The sequence below is a fragment of the Moschus berezovskii genome, chromosome 9, assembly GCF_049115385.1.
Source record: "Moschus berezovskii isolate FMDL1 chromosome 9, NW_MosBer_1.0, whole genome shotgun sequence".
NCBI lineage: Eukaryota > Metazoa > Chordata > Mammalia > Artiodactyla > Moschidae > Moschus > Moschus berezovskii.
In genome coordinates, this window is record NC_142468.1 from 67,681,058 (window position 1) to 67,706,361 (window position 25,304).

Here is a 25,304-nt window from a genome sequence, read left to right on the forward strand (position 1 = left end):
ATTTAACACCATCCCTCTGGCTGCTATATTAAGAATATACTCTAAGAGAACAAAGTCAAGAGGAAGAGACCACTTAGGAGATTAAATTAGATAATGGTACCTAACACAACGTCTGGCATATAAGTAACCCTTACCAGGAAGCTATTTTTCACAGAGTAAGAATGAATTCCCATCATTGTAAAAGTCATCAATTATTATTTGTTTAAGCATTTTTATTTTGATGAGCCTAAAATTGCATGAGATATACTTGTTTTTCCCCAGAAGTTCAGCCTTAATTTAGCTGTTTATTTTACTAGTGTATGGTTCAACATATTGGAGAAGGAAATGGCAACCCACTCCAGTGTTCTTGCCTGGAGAATCCCAGAGACGGGGGAGCCTGGTGGGCTGCCGTCTGTGGGGTCACACAGAGTCGGACATGACTGAAGTGACTTAGCATAGCATGGTTCAACATGATAGGAATTCATTCTTTTACCACTTACCCCACTCTCTGCTCCATTTCCTTAGCTTCCTTTTCTTTATAGTCCAACTCTCACATCCATACACGACCACTGGAAAAAATCATAGCTTTGACTAGACAGACCTTTGTCGGCAAAGTAACATCTAGGTTTGTCACAGCTTTTCTTCCAAGGAGCAAGCGTCTTTTAATTTCATGGCTGCAGCAGTCACCATCCGCAGTGATTCTGGAGCCCAAGAAAATAAAAGTCTGTCACCGTTTCCATTGTTTCTCCATTTATTTGCCATGACGTGATCGGACCGGATGCCATGATCTTAGTTTTTTTAATGTTGAGTTTTAAGCGTACTTTTTCACTCTCCTCTTTCACTTTCATCAAGAGGCTCTTTAGTTCCTCTTCTCTTTCTGCCATAAGGGTTGTACCAAGGGTAGTAATGGGTTGTCAAAAACACTGAAAAGGGCATTTCAGTTTGTAAAATGATGATAATGTTGACAATAATAGCAACAAATACTTACTAACTGCCTACTATATGCCAAGCATTGTCTTCAGCACTTTATATTCTTATCTAATCAATTTTCACAGCAAGCCTAAAGTAGATATTATTATCTCCATTGTACTGATGTGAAAAAAGTTAAGTAACTTTTAAGAGGCACACAGAAAGTAGTGTGAACCAGGAGAAGACTGATGGCGGAGGGCAGGAAATGATTAGTTTTTAAATAAAGGATCAATAAATTAGAAAAGCAAAGGATTTTTCAAAACACGAATATTCGAAGTTAGAAGCCCTTCAAGTCCTTCAAAGATTCAAGGTCTTTCAAAAGAAAACGAGTTCCACCATACAATTCTACTATTCTATCTTCTAAATGATGGTGAAGGTGGCAGGTATATGATAGGGATCATCACACTACTAGGTCTGATGTCTACTTTTGTAAATAGTTTTACTGGAATACCATCACATGCATTCACTTATGAATTGTCTATGGCTGGTTTTATGATACAACAGCATAGATGAGCTGTTAAGGCAGAGACCCTCAGGCCCACAAAGTCTAAAATATTTACTATCTGAACCTTTACAAAAAAAAATTTGCCAACTCCTGGTCCATGAATATAAGAGCCAATGAAGATGATGAAAAATGAAGGGCTCTTGGCAGTTGATAAGAATCTGGAAAATAACGGTAAGACTGCTATGGCACACCTTCCTGGAAAAAACAGGTTTTTAATACTATTTAAAGACAAAGCAAAGAGATCAGTTTCTGATTTTTATCTAAGTACTTAACCTCCTGCCACTTCAGGAATTCTGAAGACCACACCTAGTAAATGGATAATCATCACTAAATTATTTGGAGGATAATTAGAAAATGTGCAGACTTTGCAGAGGTTTTACTTCTTTTATTCCCTGGCTGCCCAATTTTTGAATGTTTTGCTACTTAGCACTTTCAATGCAGGTAGACCGGGAAAATAAAAATATATGAGAGGCAAGCTGGTCAGTTCTATCGGCAGGTAAATACTCATTGGGAAAGACCTGGAAATTGTTACAATGTGTTAGCAAAACTAAAGTTTTAAATACCAACAAAGTAATGTAAGTCAACAGTGGGACACAGCTAAAAAAAAAAAACTCTAAAAATGGAGGTGTGGCTCTCTTCTAGATATTTCAACACAAAGAACCCCGAACAGCAAAGTCTCCCCAGATACCCTCTAGGAGTTAGTGTGGGAAGTCTTGCACAGGAACCAGTGCAAACACCAGAAGTTGTTGGAGTGGTGAAGCTTCAGGTCAGCCTGAAGAACTATGACTCTCAGAAGGACAAATGCTTCTCTGGCACGGTCAGACTCAAGCCCACTCCCTGTCCCATGGTCTCTATATGTGTTCTAGGAGACAGACAGCACTGTGAATAAGCCAAAGCTGCAGATATCCCCCAATGTGGACATTTTGGTGCTAAAGAAACTCAACAAGAGTAAAAAACTGGTCAAGAAGCTGGCCAAGAAGTATGATGCCTTTATGATTCAGTCTTCAGCAGACCCCACAAATTCTGGGCCCAGGCATGAATAAGGCTGGCAAATTTCATTCCTTGCTGACTCACAATGAGAACATGGTGGCCAAAGTTAATGAAGTGAAGTCCATGATCAAGCTCCAGATAAAGAAGGTGCTGTATGTGGCAATGGCTGTTGGCCACATGAAGATGACAGATTATGAGCTTGTGTACAACATCCATTTAGTTGTCAACTTCCTGGAGTCACTGCTCAAGAAAAATAGGCAGAACATCTGGGGTTTATACACTACCACCACCACGGGCAAGACCTAGCACCTAAGACACAACTTATTAAACCATGCTTCCCTTGTGGCTCAGCTGGTAAAGAATCCACCTGCAATGCAGGAGACCGGGGTTCGATCCCTGGGTTGGGAAGATCCCCTGGAGAAGGGAAAGGCTACCCACTCTAGTATCCTGGCCTGGAGAAGTCCATGGACTGTATAGTCCATGGGGTCACAAAGAGTCGGACACGAGTGGGAGATTTTCACTTTCACTTAATAAACCATACTCCCACCATTCAGTTCAGTCACTCAGTCTTGTCCAACTCTTTGCGACCCCATGGACTGCAGCATGCTAGACTTCCCTATCCATCACCAACTCCCAGAGCTTACTCAAACTCATGTCCACTGAGTCAGTGATGCTATCCAACCATCACATCCTCTGTCATCCCCTTCTCCTTCTGCCCTCAATCTTTCCCAGCATCAGTGTCTTTTTCAATGTGTCGGTTCTTTGCATCAGTTGGCCAAAGTATTGGAGCTTCAGCATCAGTCCTTCCAATGAATATTCAGGACTGATTTCTTTTAGGATGGACCAGTTGGATCTCCTTGCAGTCCAAGGGACTCAAGAGTCTTCTCCAACACCACAGTTCAAAAGCATCAATTCTTCGGCGCTCAGCTTTCTTTATGTTCCAACTCTCACATCCATACATGACCACTGGAAAAACCACAGCTTTGACAGACTTTTGTCAGCAAAGTAATGTCTCTCCTTTTTATTATGCTGTCTAGGTTGGTCATAGCCTTTCTTCCAAGGTTCAAGCATCTTTTAATTTCATGGCTGCAGTCACCATCTGCAGAGATTTTGGAACCCAAGAAAATAAAATCTGTCACTGTTTCCATTGTTTCCCCATCTATTTGCCATGAAGTGATGGGACCAGATGCCGTGATCTTAGGTTTCTGAATGTTGAGCTTTAAGCCACCTTTTCACTCTCCTCTTTCACTTTCATCAAGAGGCTCTTTAGTTCCTCTTCACTTTCTGCCATAAGGGTGTTGTCACCTACATATCTGAAGTTACTGATATTTCTCCCTGCACTCTTGATTCCAGCTGTGCTTCATCCAGCCTGTCATTTCACATGATGTACTCTGCATATAAGTTAAATAAGCAAGGTAACAATATACAGCCTTAACGGGCTCCTTTTCCAATTTGGAACCAATCCATTGTTCCATGTCTGGTTCTAACTGTTGCTTCTTGACCTGCATAGAGGTTTCTCAGGAGGCAAGTAAGGTGGTCTGGTATTCTCATCTCTTGAAGAATTTTCCAGTTTGTTGTGATCGGTGGCTGCGCAGGCACAGGAGGGCCGAGAGGAGCTACTCCACGTTCAAGGTCGGGGGGCGGCCTTGAGGAGATACCCCTCATCAAAGGTAAGGTGCAGCGGCTGCACTTTCTTGGAGCAGCTGTGAAGAGATATCCCACACCCAAGGTAAGAGAAACCCAAATAAGACGGTAGGTATTGCGAGGAGGCATCACAGGGCAGACAAACTGAAATCATAATCATAGGAAACTAGTTGACCTGATCACATGGACCACAGCCGAATGTGGTCCACTGGAGAAGGGAATGGCAAACCACTTCAGTATACTTGCCTTGAGAACCCTGTGAACAGTATTAAAGGGCAAAATGATAGGATACTGATTGAGGAATTCCCCAGGTCGGTAGGTTCCCACTGGAGATCAGTGGAGAAATAACTCTAGAAGGAATGAAGGGATGGAGCCAAAGCAAAACCAATACCCAGCTGTGGATGTGACTGGTGATAGAAGCAAGGTCCGATGCTGTAAAGAGCAATATTGCATAGGAACCCGGAATGTTAGGTCCATGAATCAAGGTAAATTGGAAGTGGTCAAACAGGAGATGGCAAGAATGAACATAGACATGCTAGGAATCAGTGAATTAAAATGGACTGGAATGGGTAAATTTAACTCAGATGACCATTATATCTACTACTGTGGGCAGGAATCCCTTAGAAGAAATGGAGTAGCCATCATGGTCAACAAAAGAGTCCAAAATGCAGTACTTGGACGCAATCTCAAAAACGACAGAATGATTTCTGTCCGTTTCCAAGGCAAACCATTCAATATTACAGTAATCCAGGCCTATGCCCCAACCAGTAACGCTGAAAAGCCGAAGTTGAACAGTTCTATGAAGACTTACAAGACCTTTTAGAACTAACACCCAAAACAGATGTCCTTTTCATTATAGGGGACTGGAATGCAAAAGTAGGAAGTCAAGAAACACCTGGAGTAACAGGCAAATTTGGCCTTGGAGCACAGAATGAAGCAGGGCAAAGGCTAATAGAGTTTTGTCAAGAGAACGCACTGGTCATAGCAAACACCCTCTTCCAACAACACAAGAGAAGACTCTACACATGGACATCACCAGATGGTCAACACCGAAATCAGACTGATTATATTCTTTGCAGCCAAAGATGGAGAAGCTCTATACAGTTAGCAAAAACAAGACCAGGAGCTGACTGTGGCTCAGATCATGAACTCCTTATTGCCAAATGCAGACTGAAATTGAAGAAAGTAGGGAAAACCACTAGACCATTCAGAAATGACCTAAATCAAATCCCTTATGATTATACAGTGGAAGTGAGAAATAGATTTAAGGGACTAGATCTGATAGATAGAGTGCCTGATGAACTATGGACGGAGGTTCGTGACATTGTACAGGAGACAGGGACCAGGACCATCCCCATGGAAAAGAAATGCAAAAAAGCAAAATGGCTGTCTGAGGAGAGCTTACCAATAGCTGTGAAAAGAAGAGAAGCGAAAAGCAAAGGAGGAAAGGAAAGATATAAGCATCTGAATGCAGAGTTCCAAAGAATAGCAAGGAGAGATTAGAAAGCCTTCCTCAGCAATCAATGCAAAGAAATAGAGGAAAACAACAGAATAAGAAAAACAAGAGATCTTTTCAAGAAAATTAGAGATATCAAGGGAACATTTCATGCAAAGATGGGCTCGATAAAGGACAGAAATGGTATGGACCTAACAGAAGCAGAAGATATTAAGAAGAGGTGGCAAGAATACACAGAAGAACTGTACAAAAAAGATCTTCAGGACCAAGATAGTCACGATAACGTGATCAGTGACCTAGAATCAGACATCTTGGAATGTGAAGTCAAGTGGGCCTTAGAAAGCATCACTACGAACAAAGCTAGTGGAGGGGATGGAATTCCAGTTGAGCTACTTCAAATTTTGAAAGATGATGCTGTGAAAGTGCTCCACTCAATATGCCAGCAAATTTGGAAAACTCAGCAATGGCCACAGAACTGGAGAAGGTCAGTCTTCATTCCAATCCCAAAGAAAGGGAATGCCAAAGAATGCTCAAACTACCGCACAATTGCACTCATCTCACACGCTAGTAAAGTCATGCTCAAAATTCTTCAAGCCAGGCTTCAGCAATATGGGAACCGTGAACTCCCAGATGTTCAAGCAGGTTTTAGAAAAGGCAGAGGCACCAGAGATCAAATTGCCAACATCCGCTGGATCATGGAGAAAGCAAGAGAGTTCCAGAAAAACATCTATTTCTGCTTCATTGACTATGCCAAAGCCTTTGACTGTGTGGATCACAATAAACTGTGGAACATTCTGAAAGAGATGGGAATACCAGACCACCTGACCTGCCTCTTGAGAAACCTGTATGCAGGTCAGGAAGCAACAGTCAGAACTGGACATGGAACAACAGACTGGTTCCAAATAAGAAAAGGAGTACGTCAAGGCTGTATATTGTCACCCTGCTTATTTAACTTACATGCAGAGTACATCATGAGGAACGCTGGGCTGGAAGAAGCACAAGCTGGAATCAAGATTGCTGGGAGAAATATCAATAACCTCAGATATGCAGATGACACTACCCTTATGGCAGAAAGTGAAGAGGAACTAAAAAGCCTCTTGATGAAAGTGAAAGAGGAGAGTGAAAAGGTAGGCTTGAAGCTCAACATTCAGAAAACAAAGATCATGGCATCTGGTCCCATCACTTCATGGGAAATAGATGGGGAAACAGTGGAAACAGTGTCAGACTTTATTTTTGGGGGTTCCAAAATCACTGCAGATGCTGATTGCAGCCATGAAATTAAAAGACACTTACTCCTTTGGAAGGAAAGTTATAACCAACCTAGATAGTATATTAAAAAGCAGAGACATTACTTTGCCAACAAAGGTCCGTCTAGTCAAGGCTATGGTTTTTCCCGTGGTCATGTATGGATGTGAGAGCTGGACTGTGAAGAAAGCGGATCGCCGAAGAATTGATGCTTTTGAACTGTGGTGCTGAGAAGACTCTTGAGAGTCCCTTGGACTGCAAGGAGATCCAACCAGTCCACTCTAAAGGAGATCAATCCTGGGTGTTCATTGGAAGGACTGATGCTACAGCTGAAACTCCAATACTTTGGCCACCTCATGCGACGAGTTGACTCACTGGAAAAGACTCTGATGCTGGGAAAGGTTGGGGGCGGGAGGAGAAGGGGACAACAGAGAATGAGATGGCTGGATGGCATCACCGACTCGATGGACATGAGTTTGAGTGAACTCCGGGAGTTGGTGATAGACAGGGAGGCCTGGCATGCTGTGATTCATGGGGTCGCAGAGAGTCAGACACGACTGAGCGACTGAACTGAACTGTGATCCACACAGTCAAAGGCTTTGGCATAGTCAATAAAGCAGATGTTTTTCTGGAATTCTCTTGCTTTTTCTATGATCAACTGGATGTTGGCAATTGGATCTCTGGTCCCTCTGCCTTTTCTAAAACCAGCTTGAACATCTGGAAGTTCTCAGTTTTCATACTGTTGAAGCCTACCTTGGAGAATTTTGAGCATCACTTTGCTAGTGTGTGAGATGAGTGCAATTGTGAGGTAGTTTGAACATTCTTTGGCATTGTCTTTCTTTGGGATTGGAATAAAAAAGGACCTTTTCCAGTCCTGTGGCCACTACTAAGCTTTCCAAATTTGCTGGCATACTGACTGCAGCACTTTCATAGCATCATGTTTTAGGATTTCAAAAAGTTCAGCTGGAATTCCATCACCTCCACTAGCTTTGTTTGCAGTGATGCTTCCTAAGGCCCACTTGACTCTGCACTCCATGATGTCTGGGTCTAGGTGAGTGATACACACTATCATGGTTATCTAGGTCAATAAAATCCTTTTTGTACAGTTTCTCTGTGTATACTTTCTACCAGAACCTGAGAAGAAAATATTCCTCTATTCGCTGGGCTGGCTTGTCAAAATCTGTACTAGTATATCCTGTTTGGGGCACCACTTTTTAAGAGGACCAAAGAAGGCCAACAAAGGTGGGAAGAATATTCAGATACTATAATGTATTTTTAAAAGGTTGAAATCGTTGAGAATTCTCTTTTTAATTTTTGTTTTTGTTTTAACTTTAATAAGCATTACTAGAGGGCTTCCCTGGTGGCTCAGATGGTAAAGAATCTGCCCATAATGCGGGAAACCTAGGTTCAATCCCTGGGTTGTGAAGAGCCCCTGGAGAAAGGAATGGCAACCCACTCCAGTATTCTTGCCTGGAGAATTCCATGGAGAGAGTGTCGGACGTGACAGATGACTCACATACACACTAGCATTACTATAGCACTAAATAATAAAACAATCAAAAAGAAATTTCAAGTTTTAATTCATTAAACAATCAACATGATTTATTGAAAACTACTATAGGCCAGGCACTGTTCTAGGACAGACCAGTCTAGACTCGTGACTTCTTAGAGCTTGCATTCTAATGGAAAACATAGAAAAATCAATAAATAATATAATTTCTGATACCTACAGTCTTACTACTGACCATGACTTTGTATTACTCTGAATTTCTATATTTATGTGTATATTTTTTTATAGGGTTTGGGGGTTTTTTTAGGCATCTTTTTTTAAAGATCCTCCTTTAAAGCAGGATCTTTGCACTTTTGGTTCTACTCTTCATTTAACATTATTTTTGAAAACATACTTTCCAAGTTGCTGCAAAGACTTTAATATGTTTTTTTCACTTTTAACACCAAAATTTACTTAATATTCTTCCATTCTTCCAACACCTGTTATGTCCAGCCTTTGCTGTAAATGCAACAAAGGACTAGGTTGGGAGTGAATTCCCTCTCCAGAGGAATTTGGGCAAGGTAGGCAGGAGGGCCTACCTTAAGTCTGCAGGAGGGCTTTTTTTTTTAAGCTGTGCCAAGCTAGTATGAAAGTGCTGAGTCCTAACCACTGAACCACCAGGGAATTCTCTGCAGGACTTTAAAGCTGACAGTAGGATCCCAGAACATTACGATTAACATGCTTAAATAATAAGGAAGCAGGCCATATCCAATCACTCCAGGCAAAACCTCAGCCTAAAAAGAGAATTATTAATGTGGTGAGAGACAGCAGAGTAGAGGTACATGAGCTCTCTCAAGAAACTCCAGTTGACTACTGGCGAGGAAAGAATCCTCTGGCACTATATGAGAGTACACTACCAAGCACAGAGAAACTTCTCTCAAATTCCTTCTAAGTCTGCTGTAAGAAATGAAAAGCATGAGGCTAACCTTTAGGAAACTTAATGGGAACTTTAGTGGAATCAGGAGAAGAGAATGGGCCAATAAGGGCAGTTATAAAGTCAACACTGATAATCCCAAAGGCACCCACTGAGGTCAGCTCTTGAGAAGATCACACAAGAACATCAGAAGCCAATTAAGGTCACCAGGCAGTAGAGGTCTGGGCAGCACAGCCAAATGCAGCCGAACCAACAAATCAATACCCACAGAACAGTCAGGAGCCAGTGAACCATGATTTGGAAGGATCTGGTGATAACCAGTCTCAAAATCAAAGATGATTTTCATAATCATTGCCTAGAAGATTTAAGGTGTAGGGATGGATTATGAAGATAATAAAAGAAATCACTTGAAGGCTGTCAAGAAAGCAAGAATAGAGTATTCCATATACTCTAGAGGGTTCTGGAATGGAAGTTTCTACAAAAGGTTTTCAAGTCAGCATAAGGAATAACCTTTTGACCTCTAAAACTATTCAACAATGAAATAAGTTTCCTCACAAAGTGGTAAGCTCCCTTGTTTTCAGATATATTTAGCAAAGTGATCAACTTTTGTGGCTTTTGTAAAGGAGAATCTGAGTTTGATTGGAGTTTTTTTTTGTCATTCTTTTCCAAATATCTTTAATTGTAATTTTATTTTTATCAAAGTTAACCACAAACAGAGAGGAACATAAAGATACAAGGATAAATATCAGTTAAGCAAACCTGAAGGACAGTTAATGAACATGCCGCCAAAAAGGAGAGGAAAATTACAAGGAGATAATTCGTTCAAGAAACACTGTGCTCTTATTACATACCATGCTCTGTACTAAGTACTAGAGAAACAAACAACAACAAACATAGACTAAAAATTAAATAAAATAACATACAGAATAAATACAATGTAATATCCTCCAGTGTATCCAGGAACAGAACAAGCACATTAGTGGGAAAACTAATAAAGTCCAAATTAAGCCTGGAATTTACCTAATAGTAATATATCAATGTTGGTTTCTCAGTTCTGACAAAGGTACCCTCATAAGGTAAGATGTTAACATCAGGAGAAACTGGCTGAGGAGTATAGAAATGTTATAATCTTTACAACTTTTCTATAATCTAAGATCAATCACCAAAAGGTTTACTTTAAAAAAACTCAAGTCTTAATGATAAAGCTACTGCAGTTCCTCAAAAAATTAAAAACAGAATTACCATGTGATCCAGCAATTCTATCAATACTTCTAGATATATACTCAAAAGAATTGATAGTACAGACTCAGAGATGTTTATACACCCACGTTCATAACATTATTCACAATAGCCAAAAGGTAGACAACCCAAATTTCCTTCAACGGATGGGTGAATACACAAAAAAACATGATATATACATATAACAGACATGACTTAGTGACTAAATGACAACATATAATAGAATATTATTCAGCCAATCCTAACACATGATACATGAAGCATCAGGCTAAGTAAAATTGTTGCTGTTTAGTCCGTAAGTCATGTCCAACTCTTTTTGTGACCCCAAGAACTGTAGCCCACCAGGATACTCTGTCCATGGAATTTCCCAGGCAAGAATACTAGAGTGGGTTGCTATTTCCTTCTCCAGGGGATCTTCCCAACCCAGGGATCGAAACTGCATCCCCTGCATTGGTAGCAATTCTTAACCACTGAGCCACCAGGGAAGCCCTAAGTAAAATTCAGTTCAGTCGCTCAGTCGTGTCCGACTCTTTGAGACCCCATGAATCACAGCACTCCGGGCCTCCCTGTCCATCACCAACTCCCGGAGTTCACTCAAACTCATGTCCATCGAGTCGGTGATGCCATCCAGCCATCTCATTCTCTGTCGTCCCCTTCTCCTCCTGCCCCCAATCCTTCCCAGCATCACAGTCTTTTCCAGTGCGTCAACTCATCGCATGAGGTGGCCAAAGTATTGCAGTTTCAGCTTTAGCATCAGTCCTTCCAATGAACACCCAGGATTGATCTCCTTTAGAATGGACTGGTTGCCAGTTTCAAAAAGACAAATATTAGGTTGGTACAAAAGTAACTGGTTTTTTGCATTGTTGAACTTTCCCATTTGCTACTGGAATACATTCTTAAATGTGGTTGTTATACATCATTTTAATGCACATTTCTCACTTTTTTTTTTTGCTAATGACATTACTTAGCATTTATATTTGGAGAAGGCAATGGCAAGCCACTCCAGTACTCTTGCCTAGAGAATCCCATGGACGGAGGAGCCTGGTAGGCTGCAGTCCATGGGGTCGCTACGAGTCAGACATGACTGAGCAACTTCACTTTCACTTTTCACTTTCACACTTTGGAGAAGGAAATGGCAACCCACTCCAGTGTTCTTGCCTGGAGAATCCCAGGGACGGGGGAGCCTGGTGGGCTGCCATCTATGGGGTCACACAGAGTCAGACACGACTGAAGGGACTTAGCAGCAGCAGCAGCATTTATATTTATTTTAGACTATAAAAATGATGTTAGACAAAAAGAAAATTCAAGTAATTTTTTATTTGAGTTCAAAATCAGTCATAAAGCAGTGGAGACAATTCACAACATCAACAACACACTTGGCCCAGGAACTGATAACAAACGTACGATGCAGTGGTAGTTCATGAAGTTTTGCAAGTGATGAGAGCCTTGAAGATGAGAAGCATAGTGGCCAGGCAATGGGAAGTTGACAGTGACCAAATGAGAGCAATCATCCAAGCTGATCCTCTTACAACTACACAAGAAGTTGCTGAAGAACTCAACGTTGACCATTCTACAGTCATTCGGCATTTGAAACAAATTGGAAAGGTGAAAAAGCTCAATAAGCAGGTGCCTTATGAGCTGACCACAAATCAAAAAATTTGTTGTTTTTGACATGTCACCTTTCATTCCACCTAACAACAACAAATCCTTTCCTGATACATTGTGACATGCGACAAATGAAAAGTGGATTTTATACACCGGGCGACAACCAGTTCAGTTGTTAGCTTTGGAGAAGGAGCTCCAAAGCACTTCCCAAAGCCAAACTTGCACCAAAACAAGGTCATGGTCACTGTTTAGTGGTCTGCAGCCGGTCTGATCCACTATAGCTTTCTGAATCCCAGAAAAACCATTAAATCTGAGTAGTATGCTCAGCAAATCGATGAGATGCACTGAAAACTGCAATACCTGCAGCCAGCACTGGTCAACAGAATGGGCCCAATTCTTCTCCATGACAACATGTGACTATCCATCGCACGACCAATGCTTCAAAAGTTGAACGAATTGGGCTACCAAGTTTTGCCTCATCTGCCATATTCACCTGCCCTCTTGCCAATCAACTACACTACTTCAAGCATCCATACAACCTTTTGCAGATGCTTCTACATTCAGTAGGAGGCAGAAAATGTTTTCCAAGAGATCATCAAATCCCAAAGCATGGATTTTTACGCTACAGGAATAAATGAACTTATTTCTCATTGGCAAAAATGTGTTGACTGTAATGGTTCCTATTTTTATTAATAAAGATGTGTTTGAACCTAGTTATAATGATTTAAAATTCACGGTCCAAAACCTCAATTACTTTTGTATCAACCTAGTATTTTGTATGATTTCACGTATGTGGGATATGTGCAGTAGTCAAATTCACAGAGACAGAAAGCAGAATGAATGGTGCTCTGGGGACTAGAGTGAGAGGAAAATGGTAAGTTAAAAGGTATTTTATAGGTACAGAGTTTCAGCCTGGAGAAATGAAAACACTGGAGATGGATGGTGATGATGACTGCAGGACAACGTGAACATACTTAGACACTTGCTGCTGCTGCTGCTGCTGCTAAGTCACTTCAGTCGTGTCCGACTCTGTGTGACCCCATAGATGGAAGCCCACCAGGCTCCCCTGTCCCTGGGATTCTCCAGGCAAGAACACTGGAGTGGGTTGCCATTTCCTTCTCCAATGTGTGAAAGTGAAGTCGCTCAGTCGTGTCGGACCCTTAGCAACCCCATGGACTGCAGCCTACCAGGCTCCTCCGTCCATGGGATTTTCTAGGCAAGAGTACTGGAGTGGCTTGCCATTGCCTTCTCCGACTTAGACACTTACCACTGGTTAAAACAGTGTATTTTATATTATATTTTATTACAATTTTTAAATATAGTCAAATAAATACAACGATAGATGTCTGAATAGAAGAACTCTAACTTCCCTGAGACTCTAACTTCTAAGATGAGTTCTGAACAAGACAGTCATCCTAGGAAAAAAATGGGGGGAAGGAACACTGAATACAGGTAGAGCTATTGCAAGCATGGTAGTTTATAACAGCAATCAGAAAACTACAACCCCATAGGCCATGTTCTGCCATCTTTTTTTATATAGCCCACAGACTAAGAATGGTTTTCACATTCTTTAATGGTTGAAAAAAATTTAATCAAATTTTAATGACATGAAAAATTTTAATGTGCATAATTAAAGTTTCCCTGGAAGAGAGCCATGACCGTTCACTTACATACTGTCAATAGCTGCCTTCATGCTACCACAGCACAAGTGAGTAGTTATTGACAAAAAAGGCCCAAAAAACTTAAAATATTTATTATCTGGCCTTTTACAGAAAAAGTCTGCCAACCCCTGGTCTAGAGGCCTGAAAGTAGTACCTGTAGTATGGATTTAACAAAGATGTGTCTGATAGAGACAGACAGTAAATGAGATAAGCTACAAAGTGCGTGTGCTTAGTCACTCAGTCATGTTGACTCTTTACAGCCCCATGGACTGCAGTCTGCCAGGCTCCTCTGTCCATGAGGATTCTTCAGGCAAGAATACTGCAGTGGGTTGCCATGCCCTTCTCTAGAGGATCCTCCCAACCCAGGGATCTAACCCAGGTCTCCTACACTGCAGGTGGCTCAGTCGGATTCTTTACCAACTGAGCCACCAGGGAAGCCCAAAGCTATAACGTAAAGGGCTGTATCTGCCAGGCTAAAGAATCTGAACTCGTCTCAACTTGACTCCATTTATTATGAAAAGCTACTGAAGAACTGCACTGAGAGTAATCTGCCTAGATTCACCTTATGTAAAGGCAATTATAAAGGTAGCTGAAATATTTTATTTACTAAAAAACAAAACCTGCCACTTAAAAAAAAAAAGACTAGAAGCATACCAGTAAGGTTAACAGTGGTAGGTTGTCTCACTCTGCAATTCCATGGACTGTAGCCCACCAGGCTCCTCTGTCCATGAGGTTTTTCCAGGCAAGGATACTGGAGTGGGTTGCCATTTCCTTCTCCAGAGGATCTTCCCAGACCAGCGATCAAACCTGCACCTCCTGCAGTGGTATGCATTCTTTAACAGTGGTAGGTAGCATATTTGAAATTTTTATTTCCTTTTTTGTACTTATCCATGTTTTTCATATCTTCTCAAATGAGAAGAAAACTGCTTTTATAATTCAAATCCAACAATAAGTACTTTTAAACTCATATTCATACACACAATAACATTTTTTCTCTAGGTTCTATACACTTCTCCCCTCCCCTCCCCCTCAACTGCTCCCACCCCTTCAGCCTTAGGCAGAAGGAAAAAATATGTCTAAGGAAACCTATCCATATAGCAAAACTATAAAAGGATGCCTCTGTCACACTTACAAAGGTTAAATAACATTCTACCTTTTCAAATTACCTATTTGCTTTATAGGCATGAAAGAATAGAATGTTGGAAAGCAATGCATTGGCAGAGCACTCTTCCCATATAGAGTTTTCATCACATCAAAGAGTCAAATCAATAATATCTTTTTGAAACTAAAAATGTTAAAGGACAGGAAAAAATGCAGAGCTTGCAAGTCAGGTCAAAATGTTGAAACAGATGCAAGATAAGACCATATATCTCTGCAAATATAATTATGGGCTTAAGAAATGCAGTCTTTGATTTATACACAGTACTTTGCACTTACTGACACACTGCTTGTTAAGATTAAACTCCTTTTTAATGTTGTTTCAATTCCTTGACTAAATTGTTAGGGATTTGTGTGCAAGGAACTAGAACTTTTCTTTTGTGCATCCCCCACAGCACCCCATACAGTGCCCATATATGGTGGTGCTTAATACATGCCTACAATTGAATGACAAAATAATTAACCCTACTTGAGCTCACAGACTGAAACCTGCACACCTACAATTCACACCATTAAGTCTGTTTCTATGCAACAGTTCAAAGACATTCCTGGGGTGGGTACTGCTGATTCTACTGGATTTATTACATGGGGTTTCTCCTCTAGCAAAGAGCTCAAAGTACACATGTAATGTTAAAATAGAATTCCTGACTACTGAGAAGGCGGGTGTGAAAGTGGGCAAATGAAAGAATAAATCTATTATAATACCTTGCCTGCAAAGAATAAGCATTATTCAACTCCAGAGATTAAACCACTCTAAAAATGTCTCTGAACTAAGGCTTCTAATTGACAGTATTAAACTTTGTACCGGCTAAATTCCATCACAATAAATATCACTAAAACCAAAACTCATCATTAAAAAAATCCTAAAAATCTCAGCTAATGATCTGTATGTTCATGTATTGTAGGTAAAGTTTTAGTTATATACTCTCTTTTGCCAAAACCAAACTTCTAAACTTTTTCCAAGCATTAGCTTGAGCATCTACTACATGCCACACACTGGGGAAACAAATGAATTAAAAAGCCAGTCAAGGGTCAGGATGGGGAACACGTATACACCCATCGCTGATTCATGTGAATGTATGGCAAAAACCACCACAATATTGTAATTAGTCTCCAATTAAAAAAGTTTTTTTCAATAAACACTATTTACCCACCAAAAAAAAAAAAAAAGCCAGTCAATATCAACCGACTTTATCTTCTGCTATAAATTAAAGTACCAATAACAGAGCTGAGGAAGTACTGTGCACTGAGGAGCAAACTTTTATCTGTGTAAATTTGGGGAAATTACATAGCAAATGTAAGCTACACACAGAAGACTGAGCAAGAGTTTGAGGGAAAGAGCAGGAAGAGAAGTAGAAAGAGTATACCAGCAAATAGAGGGTTATACACAAGCAGAACATGTTGGGCATGACAGGAATGATAAAGAGGAGAGAGGATAGAAAGGCAGGGCAGAGTTCAACAGTGATAGATCTGGCATGCTAAACTATGAAATTTGGAGTTTATGCCCCCAGGTAATGGAGAGAAAATAGAAATCTTTAAGTAGGGCAGAGAACCCGAAGAATCAGTTTATATATCAGGAAGAGCCTAAGTTACACTACAATCATCTCAAAAGCTTTATTTAATATTGTACCATACAGACACAGCAAATACTCTGCTTATGCAGATACAAAGGAATCTAAGGGTGACTTATTTCTCTGTCTATGCTTTCAGCTTAGCTTCAGGGCTCAGTCACTGGCCCTCTTCTCTACTTCCCTGGCTGACCTCACCAGACCCAGATTTTTAAACACCATCTACGTATTGATGACATCCTAAATGTATATTCACAGCCATGACTTTGACTTTGGGCTCCAGACTGAACAATCAATTACCTATTCCTGGATATACAGCGTGTGTGTTAGTCACTCACGACTCTTTGCGACCCCATAGACTGCAGCCCACCAGGCTCCTCTGTCCACAGGATTCTCCAGGCAAGAATATTGGAGTGGGTAATCATTCCCTTCTCCCAGGGGATCTCCCCGACCCAGGGATCAAACCCAGGTCTCCTGCATTGCAGGCAGATTCTTTACAGTCTGAACCACCAGGAAGGATTTCCAGTGAGCATCTCAAATTCAACATATCCAACTAACTTGTTCAGTTTAAACCCCAAACTAATAACTCCTTCCAGTTTTCCATCTCTGTGATACTAGTTGCTCTAGCTAACCTTGGATTCATCTTTGATCCCTCTCTCTCACATCTCACAACTAATCTATCAGCAAATTCTATTGATTCCACCTTCCAAATAGACTCTGAATCTGACCTCCCCTCACACTGCCTCCATCACTGCCTCCCTGACCCAAAGCCGCCATACACTTCATCATACTATTCCAATGACTTCCTGAATGGTCTCCTGCTGCCTCTCTTGCCTCTACAGTAGTCAAAAGCAATCTTGTAAAAACATAAATTAGATAGTATCATTTTTCTTCATAAAACTTGTCCAATGGATCCCACCACACTTAGAATAAAATTCAAAGCCCTTCTGGTCTATAAGGCTCTATACCATCTGAGACCCACCAACTTCTCAATATCATTTCCTACTACCAAACTCTTCCACCACCACTGCCAGCAATTAATACTGCAGCAATCTCCAAACTCTAGCACACCAGCCTTCTTGCACTTCCCTGAAAATCTCAAACTGATTCTTGCCCCAGAATCTTTGCACTAATAGTCCCTCCACTGCTTAAAAAGTTCCACATGCTAGCATGGATCATTCCTTATCATTAAGGTTTCTTTACCTTTAAATGCTACCTCAGCGAATCCTTACCTCATGACCTACCTAAAAGAAACACCAAGCCTACAACCACTACCCTCTATCCTTTTGTACTATTTTCTTCACAGCACTTTGACAATATCTGAAATCATATTATGTATTAGTTTGTTGTCTATCTACTAGAACATAAATTCCCATTATAAATAAGACTGTTGGGATTTCCCTGGGGGCCCAGTTTCCACAGGAGGGAGCACGCATTCAATCTCCCTGGTCAGGGAACTATCCTGGTCAGGGATCCTATCCCAAACTCAATGTGGCATGGCCAAATAAATAAAATCTTAAAAAAATTAAGACACTGTCTTCTTCACTGCTCAATCCCTGGATCTGTATAATACCTGGCATACAGTAGGGTTCATTAATACTTGCTGTTGAATGAATTCACCTAATTGGTCTAATCTATCTTATTTATATTTTCGCCCTGTTATGCATAATTCATAGTTACCAGACTGTTCTTCCTAAAACAGTTTAAAGACTGTTAAAACAAGCTCTACTATACTAATTCCTTTAATTCCTTTCTATAATTAGTCCTTCCAGCAACTTGGCCAGTTATTTTTTCTCTGACTCTAATTTCTATTATCATCTGTCTGTATTATCAGCTTATCAATGTACGGCTTACTACAAATACTATTGCTAAAGATGGACAGACATGTCCAGAATATTATTACAAATACTTTTTGTTATAACAAAAACAAGTAACACAGGCTATTTTTTAAAAAACAGAAACTACAAAAAAGAAAACATTTAAATACCAAATTCACAGGTAGGTGATCAAGGTCAACATTGTGACAAGTCATGTTGACTCTAACCCCAGTCTAATCATGGAAAAAACATCAAATCCCAATTGAGGAACATCTCACCAGTACTCTTCAAAACTGTCAAGGTCATCAAAACAAGAAAAGTCAAGAAACTAGCACAGTCAAGAGGATCCTAAGAGGACATGATTAAAAGGTATTGTGGTTGTGTAATGGAAGGTTCTGAGAGGCAAGAACTTCATATGAACTCTCTGCAGATGACCTGGAAGAACAAGCAGCCAGCATTGTTTGGAACAAAGCTATGGCTGTCTGGGTCACACATGCCTTATGTTCGTTTTCACTTTTTCCCTACATCACTTCCCTTTTCCCCCCTCACACCTTCCTCTCTGTTAATTTCACCCATCAAAAAAGCATTGTATGTGCGTGTGTGTGTGTATGTGCTCAGTCACTTAGTCGTGCCTGACTCTTTGTGACCCTATAGCCTGCTAGGCTCCTCTGTCCATGTGATTTTCCCAGCAAGGATACTGGAATGGATTGCCATTTTCTACTCCAGGGGATCTTCCCAACCCAGGAATCTATCCCAAGTCACCTGCATCTCCTGCACTGCAGGTCGATTCTTTACCTCTAAGCTACCAGGGAAGCCAACAAACCATTAATAAATTTTTTTTAAGTATTTATGATATCCGAGATGAAATTCTGGAATAGAAAAAGACAGTAGATAAAAACTAAAAAAAAAAAATCTGATTAAACTATGCAGTTCATAATTGTGTATCTTGGTTCATTAATTATAATACATACACCACACAAACGGAAGACATTAATAATAGGGAAAACTAGGCATTCGGTATTTAGAGACTCTCTACACTGCAACCTACTCCGGTGTTCTTGCCTGGAGAATCCCAGGAAAGGGGGAGCCTGGTGGGCTGCCGTCTGTGGGGTCGCACAGAGTCGGACACGACTGAAGCGACTTAGCAGTTAGCAGCAGCATACTGTCTTTGAAATTTTTCTATAAACCTAAAACTGTTCCAAAAAATAAGATTTTTTTTCATTAAATTCATCCAAAAATCCTATCATTCAAATAAAATCACCATTAGTTTATGTTTGATATAAACCATCTTAGATTTCTATGTAAATGAACAAATAGAGGTATATTCCTACAAAAATGTGATCACACTACAAATAACTTTAAAACTGGCTTTTTACACTTAACAATATATATAATGTGCTTTGATGTGCTTTCCAAGTCATTACTAGAAGTCTCTATCATAACTACTAGTTACAAGACATTACCCTCTATGAGGGCATCTTATTTATGTAGCCAAATCACCCATTATTTAAAATTTACATTTTTCTTGGAGTTTTTTTTGCTACTATTTAAGACAACTATTGTGCTCACTTCAGCAGCACATATACTAAAACTGGAAAGATGCAGAGAAGATTAGCATGGCCCCCACACAAGGATGACATGCAAATTCATGAAGTGTTTTGTATTTTTATGCATGGCAGAAACCAACACAATATTGTAAGCAACTATCCTTCAATTAAAAATAAAATTAACTTTTTTTTAAAAAGAAAATTCTGAGACGAATATCTTTGCAAACTTACCAGTTAGGGCCTTAATGAAGAAGAGCAGCTGAGTGATAGGTTATTAATGCTTCAATGTGTGCTTAGTCGCTCAGTCATGACCAACTCCTGGCGACTGGCAACCCCATGGAGTGGAGCCACGAGGCTCCTCTGTCCATGGCAAGAATGCTGGAGTGGATTGCCATTTCCTCCTCCAAGGGATCTTCCCAACCCAGGGATCGAACTCAAGTCTCCTGTGTCTCCTGCACTGCAGGTACATTTTTTATCACTGAGTCACCTGGGATGCCCATGCTTTCATTAAGTATGGCCAAAATATTCTCCAGAAAGGATGTTCAAAAGTAAATATCGGTGAACAACAGTGTATGAGTGTGCCAATTTCCCCACTCCTATACCAATACTAGATACTATCATTTTATCACGTATATGCCAATCTGCTGCAGGTGGAGTTTTGTTTTTCTGTAAGTAGAAAATACTGTATTTTTATCTTTATTGGTTATTTTTATTTCTCTTTGCATGCAATCTATCTTTTCAGGTCTTTTGACAATCTGTTAGATACTCAAGTAACTTTCTGAGTCCAACCTGATGCAAAAAAATTTTTCCCCACATTTTGCCTGGATTTAGTCATCACTGGTTCCCCTACACCTGGAAAACTGCCTGGCACATCAAACACATTCAATAAATATGTCAAATGAATACTAAATGATTAAAGTTGTCTTTTAACTTGATGGTACTGTTGCCAACTAGAGGCTGTTTTACATAATAATTCTATCATAATTGCCTTTGCAATCATTCTTAGAACAGCTCATCCTATGTGAAGATTAGAAAACTGCTTACACATTTTTTTAAAGCAGTAATTTTTCTTTAAATGTTAAGACTTTATTTACAAAGCTTCTTTGTTGCACAGAAAGTAAAAAAGGTTGTTACAATCTCAGGCAGCCACAGACAGCTAACTCATCAATCACAGCTATCCATGCTACAGCAAGTCTTACACAGAAACCTAACAACTCTTACAAATTTGTTGGGGTGAAGTGCCCAAGGTTGGTGGTGGATTTCCAAGAGGGACTAAATGGAGGAAGGTGGAATGTCACAGAACTATTTTTTGGCTCTTTGCGTGACAGGGTAGGTGGGTGTCCTGGGGTTTGTATCACAGCTACCCTTAAAAAAACAAACAGCTAAAAATTCATGTCAGCAGTCCAACCAATACTGAACAGTTCTTTTCCTGCAAGTTATTTGGGGTCTCATTAATCATCTTCTCCATCATCTGTTTCTCTGTTCCTTAAAACAGGAATTTTAACTTCATATTTTATATTTGATTCCCCCAGATTTTGGATGGCAGATGGTTGCATGGCATCACCAACTCAAGGGACATGAGTTTGAGTAAGCTCTGGGAATTGGTGATGGACAGGGAAGCCTGACATGCTATAGTCCACGGGGTCGCAAAGAGTCAGACACGACTGAGCAACTGAACTCCCAGATTTTATTTACATTTTAAGATAGGATTCCATTTTTTTCCCAAATGGTTTAGCCAATTGTTTCAACATAATTTCAAAATTCTTTCTCAACTAACATGAAATGTCACCTGTATAACACTAGTCTTACATATTTCTAGATTATTTTGACCCAGTGCTGTCTATTCCAGTTACCACTTACTGTTTTGATTACCATAGCTTTATTTGCATATTCACTAGTACAAGTCCCCACTCAATTTTCTTCTTTCAAAAATTTTTCGACTTTATAAGCTCATTCTTCCAAATGAAATGTTGACTCATTTTGTCAAGTTTTCGAAAAGAATTCTAATTGGAATTGTAAATTATAAGCCATAGGACCTTGTGCCAGTTACTTAATCTCTCTGTTGCTATTTCCCTCATTGGTAAAATGGAGACAGTAGTACTTAACTCACAGGTTTGTTAGGAGAACTAAGTGAATTAAGACCTATACAGTACTAGGCTAGAAAGATGTTAACTATTAGTATAATTGTTCAAAAGTGATAACTATTATCATGATTGTTCAATAAATGTTTTCCAAATTGTGCGCCCACAAAATTCAAAAGGCTCTTCAAAATACACCAAATGTACCATAAAGCATAGGCAATGATATGAAAAACACATAACTTATGCCTGCTTCATTTCACTAAAACCTTGACCCTTGGTGAAACGCAGAACTGACCCTAGGAGCTGAGAACTATGAAAAACACCAAAGGCTGGTGGTAGGAAGCCTCAAAATTTTTATAAAGACTGGCCCACCAAGTGAAGATCACTTCCTTCTAGTCAGCGTTTTGGGGCACTAGCACATGCCCTCTAACTCCTTTCGTTTCCGTATCTCCACAGTTATGACAATACTACTTCCCTCTTGATTTCTTTCCAAGAAAACACAGAGGGACTAGACGTCTAAGACAAAATACTTTTCAAATGAGATAGTGGCCAGGTACAGAGTATATATGCTACTGCTAACTATAGACAACGTGTCCAGAATATTGTAACAAGCTACCTCCACCAAGTTTCCCATATCACTGTTAAGGATGGAGGGAGGGGGACTATTGTGTGTTTTCTCCCTACGGGGAGACCGGCTTATCTCACAATGATTGTTATTAATTGTTTTGCTATCAGCATGACATTGGGATGAGGTAGATGTCATATTGGAGAAGGAAATGGCAACCCACTCCAGTGTTCTTGCCTGGAGAATCCCAGGGACGGGGGAGCCTGGTGGGCTGCCGTCTATGGGGTCGCACAGAGTCGGACACGACTGAAGTGACTTAGCAGCAGCAGCAGATGTCATATACTTCTAAGGAACTTAAAAAATAATAATAATAACCTCCTATACAGAGCTGTACGATGAGTAAACAGAGGCCAGGACTGGCAACGTAAAAGCGTGCTCAGCCCAGTTCGACTCTGTGGGCTGCAGCCTGCCAGGCTCCTCTGTCCATGGAATTTTTCACACCAGAATACTGGAGTGGGTTGCCATTTCCACCTCTAGGGGATCTTCCGGACCAAGGGATCGAACCCGCGTCTCCTGCATTGTCAGGCGGATTCTTCACCGCTTGAGTCACCCGGGAAGCCCCAGGACTGGAACATGACTTGCTAATTGCAAAAGCAGCCAAAGGCCTACACCCTAGGTGTCCTCATTCCCAGAACCCTGCTCGGTCTACCACACCACACAGCTTCTCACCGACGCTTGCCACGCTTCGAGGTGGGAGGAGTAAAAGCAGCCAGTCGGGACATAGGAAAAGCGCTGGAAAACCTAGGAACGGCGCAGTCGAGAGCACATGACCGGCCGCTCGTCTCCCCTTCCGCCCTCCCCCGTCCCCGCGCCAGCAGCACGCGCTGCCAACCTCGTCATGTGACCTTCACGCGGCCCCAGCGCTCCCCCTACTAGGCGACTCTTTCCAGCAGCCATTTTGCCGAGAACTTGTCGTCCGTGTTCACAGCGGAGCAGGACTCCACGAAAACCCGCGGCCAGACTTTACAGGCCGCACACGCGCTTCGAAAGAGTGCTGGGACCGGCAGGGGAGAGCCGAACCTCACTGAACACGTCGCACCCCGGGGCGCCGGGAAAAGCTGTGGGTGCGCCTCCGAGTGCGATTGGCTGTGGCGTCCACGTGACGCCATTGCCCCCCACCCTTTCCTTGCGCCCCCCCCCAAAAAAACAGACAGACTCTTAACACCTCGCGCCAAGTAAGCGCCGCTGGGCGCGCGGGGACAGACGGGGCGCGTGGCAACCAGGGCGCCTGCGCGTACCTGCCAGGGCCGGCCGCAGCGGGCCCACGCGCCGCTCCGCTCACGGGTCCCGGAATCCTCGCGCTGCTGGAACACCCGGCTAGTCATTGGCGGCCAGGTTTGATCACGTGATCCGCTCAGGCCCGCCCCTAACCGCTAATCACCTGGCACCGTGCTCGAAGCGGTGCCGAAAGTCGTTCGCACGCGGAAAGGGAGGGTGGTTAGAAGACCTCCTTTTCAGCCGTTATGAGATTATGTTCCTGAAGTGGAAACGAGAAAGCAGGGTCTCTAAACTAAGTAAGGTCACACCTACCGCTTTAACTTCGCGTGCCCCTCCAGGAGCCGGGAACCATCGCCCTTGGGCGCTCCCCGATGCACGCCGGGATATGTCTGGCGCCCCTCGGTGTGCTGCAGAGCATGCCGGGAAAGGCACCTCTCCCGATTTCCTGGCTCTCACCTCCCTGGTTTTCCTTTCTTGTCCGGTAGAAAGCCCTGTCTTACAGCGGGGATGCAGGCAGTTTGGTAATTATGGGAGCGAGACTGGGTGTAACAGGCACTTTCAGTCTCCCTTCCCCCACTCGTTTGATCTGTGTGGTTTTAGGGAAACCGCTTAACTTTTCTTCAGGGAGAATGCATTTGGTAAGTTCCTGCTGAGTGCCTTTTTGAATACTGAAAAGAAAAAAGTATCTGCCTACAAGCAAACTATCAGAAGTTCGTGGTGGTGGGAGGGGAAGAATGCTAATTTAGACACAACTTACTATAAACCCCTCTAGCGAGTAGAAATAATGCTAGAAGACATTCTGAAGAATGTCTTTGGGGACCTTTGACCAGACCTTTCTTGATAAACGTACTGCTATTGTTGGGGAAAGTGGAGGTGAGAGGAGCAGGAGGAATTTAAAGGAGCCAGAGATGTAGCCCTACTGCATTTTGTTTCAACCTCATCTAGCTATGATGTATTGAAGCTGAAAAAAACACCATCTACTGAGATGAGAAAAGGTGGTCTTGCATTTGAATGAGTTAATTTTGTACTGTATTCACGAAACTGACCTACAGAACAAATACAACAACAAAAAACTGATATTCTACTCCCAATTAAAACAATTCGTATCTGTTCTGCTCTAACTCCATTCTTCAGCTTTGCTGATTTCAAAACTTTGTTTTTTCGGTTAACAAAGGGATGATTAAACTGGAGGAATTTGACTAGCACCGCTCAGACTCAAGAATGCTGATTTATAAGCTAGAAATTAAATGTGTTAATTTATAATGCGGTTATATATAAGCCAAAATATATTATTTTGCACACCCTTTTCTGGTTTCAAGGCACTTACTTGATAAGCCTAATTACTTATCAGAAGATTATGTTCTGACTAGGAAATCGAAAGGAAATTAGACAATCACATGTACTAAAACTATTAATAGCCTATCAATGTTAAGGAGAAGGAAATGGCAACCCACTCCAGTGTTCTTGCCTGGAGAATCCCAGGGACGGGGGACCCTGATGGGCTTCTGTCTATGGGGTCACACAGAGTCTGACACGACTGAAGTGACGCAGCAGCAGCAGCAGCATTATCAATG

General features: G+C 41.4%; 1 protein-coding gene, 1 non-coding gene and 1 pseudogene across 3 annotated transcripts in view; 2 read left to right on the plus strand and 1 right to left on the minus strand.

The window, feature by feature from the left end:
- MGA (MAX dimerization protein MGA) overlaps positions 1-24,132 on the minus strand; it is a 151,486-nt gene extending 127,354 nt beyond the window's left edge. Inside the window, exon 1 of one of the 2 annotated variants that reach the window (XM_088839778.1) lies at positions 24,043-24,132. The gene's annotated coding sequence lies outside the window, so the exon portion shown is untranslated. Of the gene's footprint in view, positions 1-23,750; positions 23,853-24,042 lie in introns of those variants that run through there. The other variant, XM_088839777.1, reaches the window with a different exon arrangement.
- On the plus strand, positions 1,567-2,749 carry LOC129563347 (large ribosomal subunit protein uL1 pseudogene; annotated as a pseudogene).
- LOC129563670 (U6 spliceosomal RNA) lies at positions 19,821-19,927 on the plus strand. The gene has a single exon (XR_008687410.1). It is a non-coding gene; the product is annotated as a U6 spliceosomal RNA (small nuclear RNA).
- Positions 24,133-25,304: the final 1,172 nt, after the last annotated feature.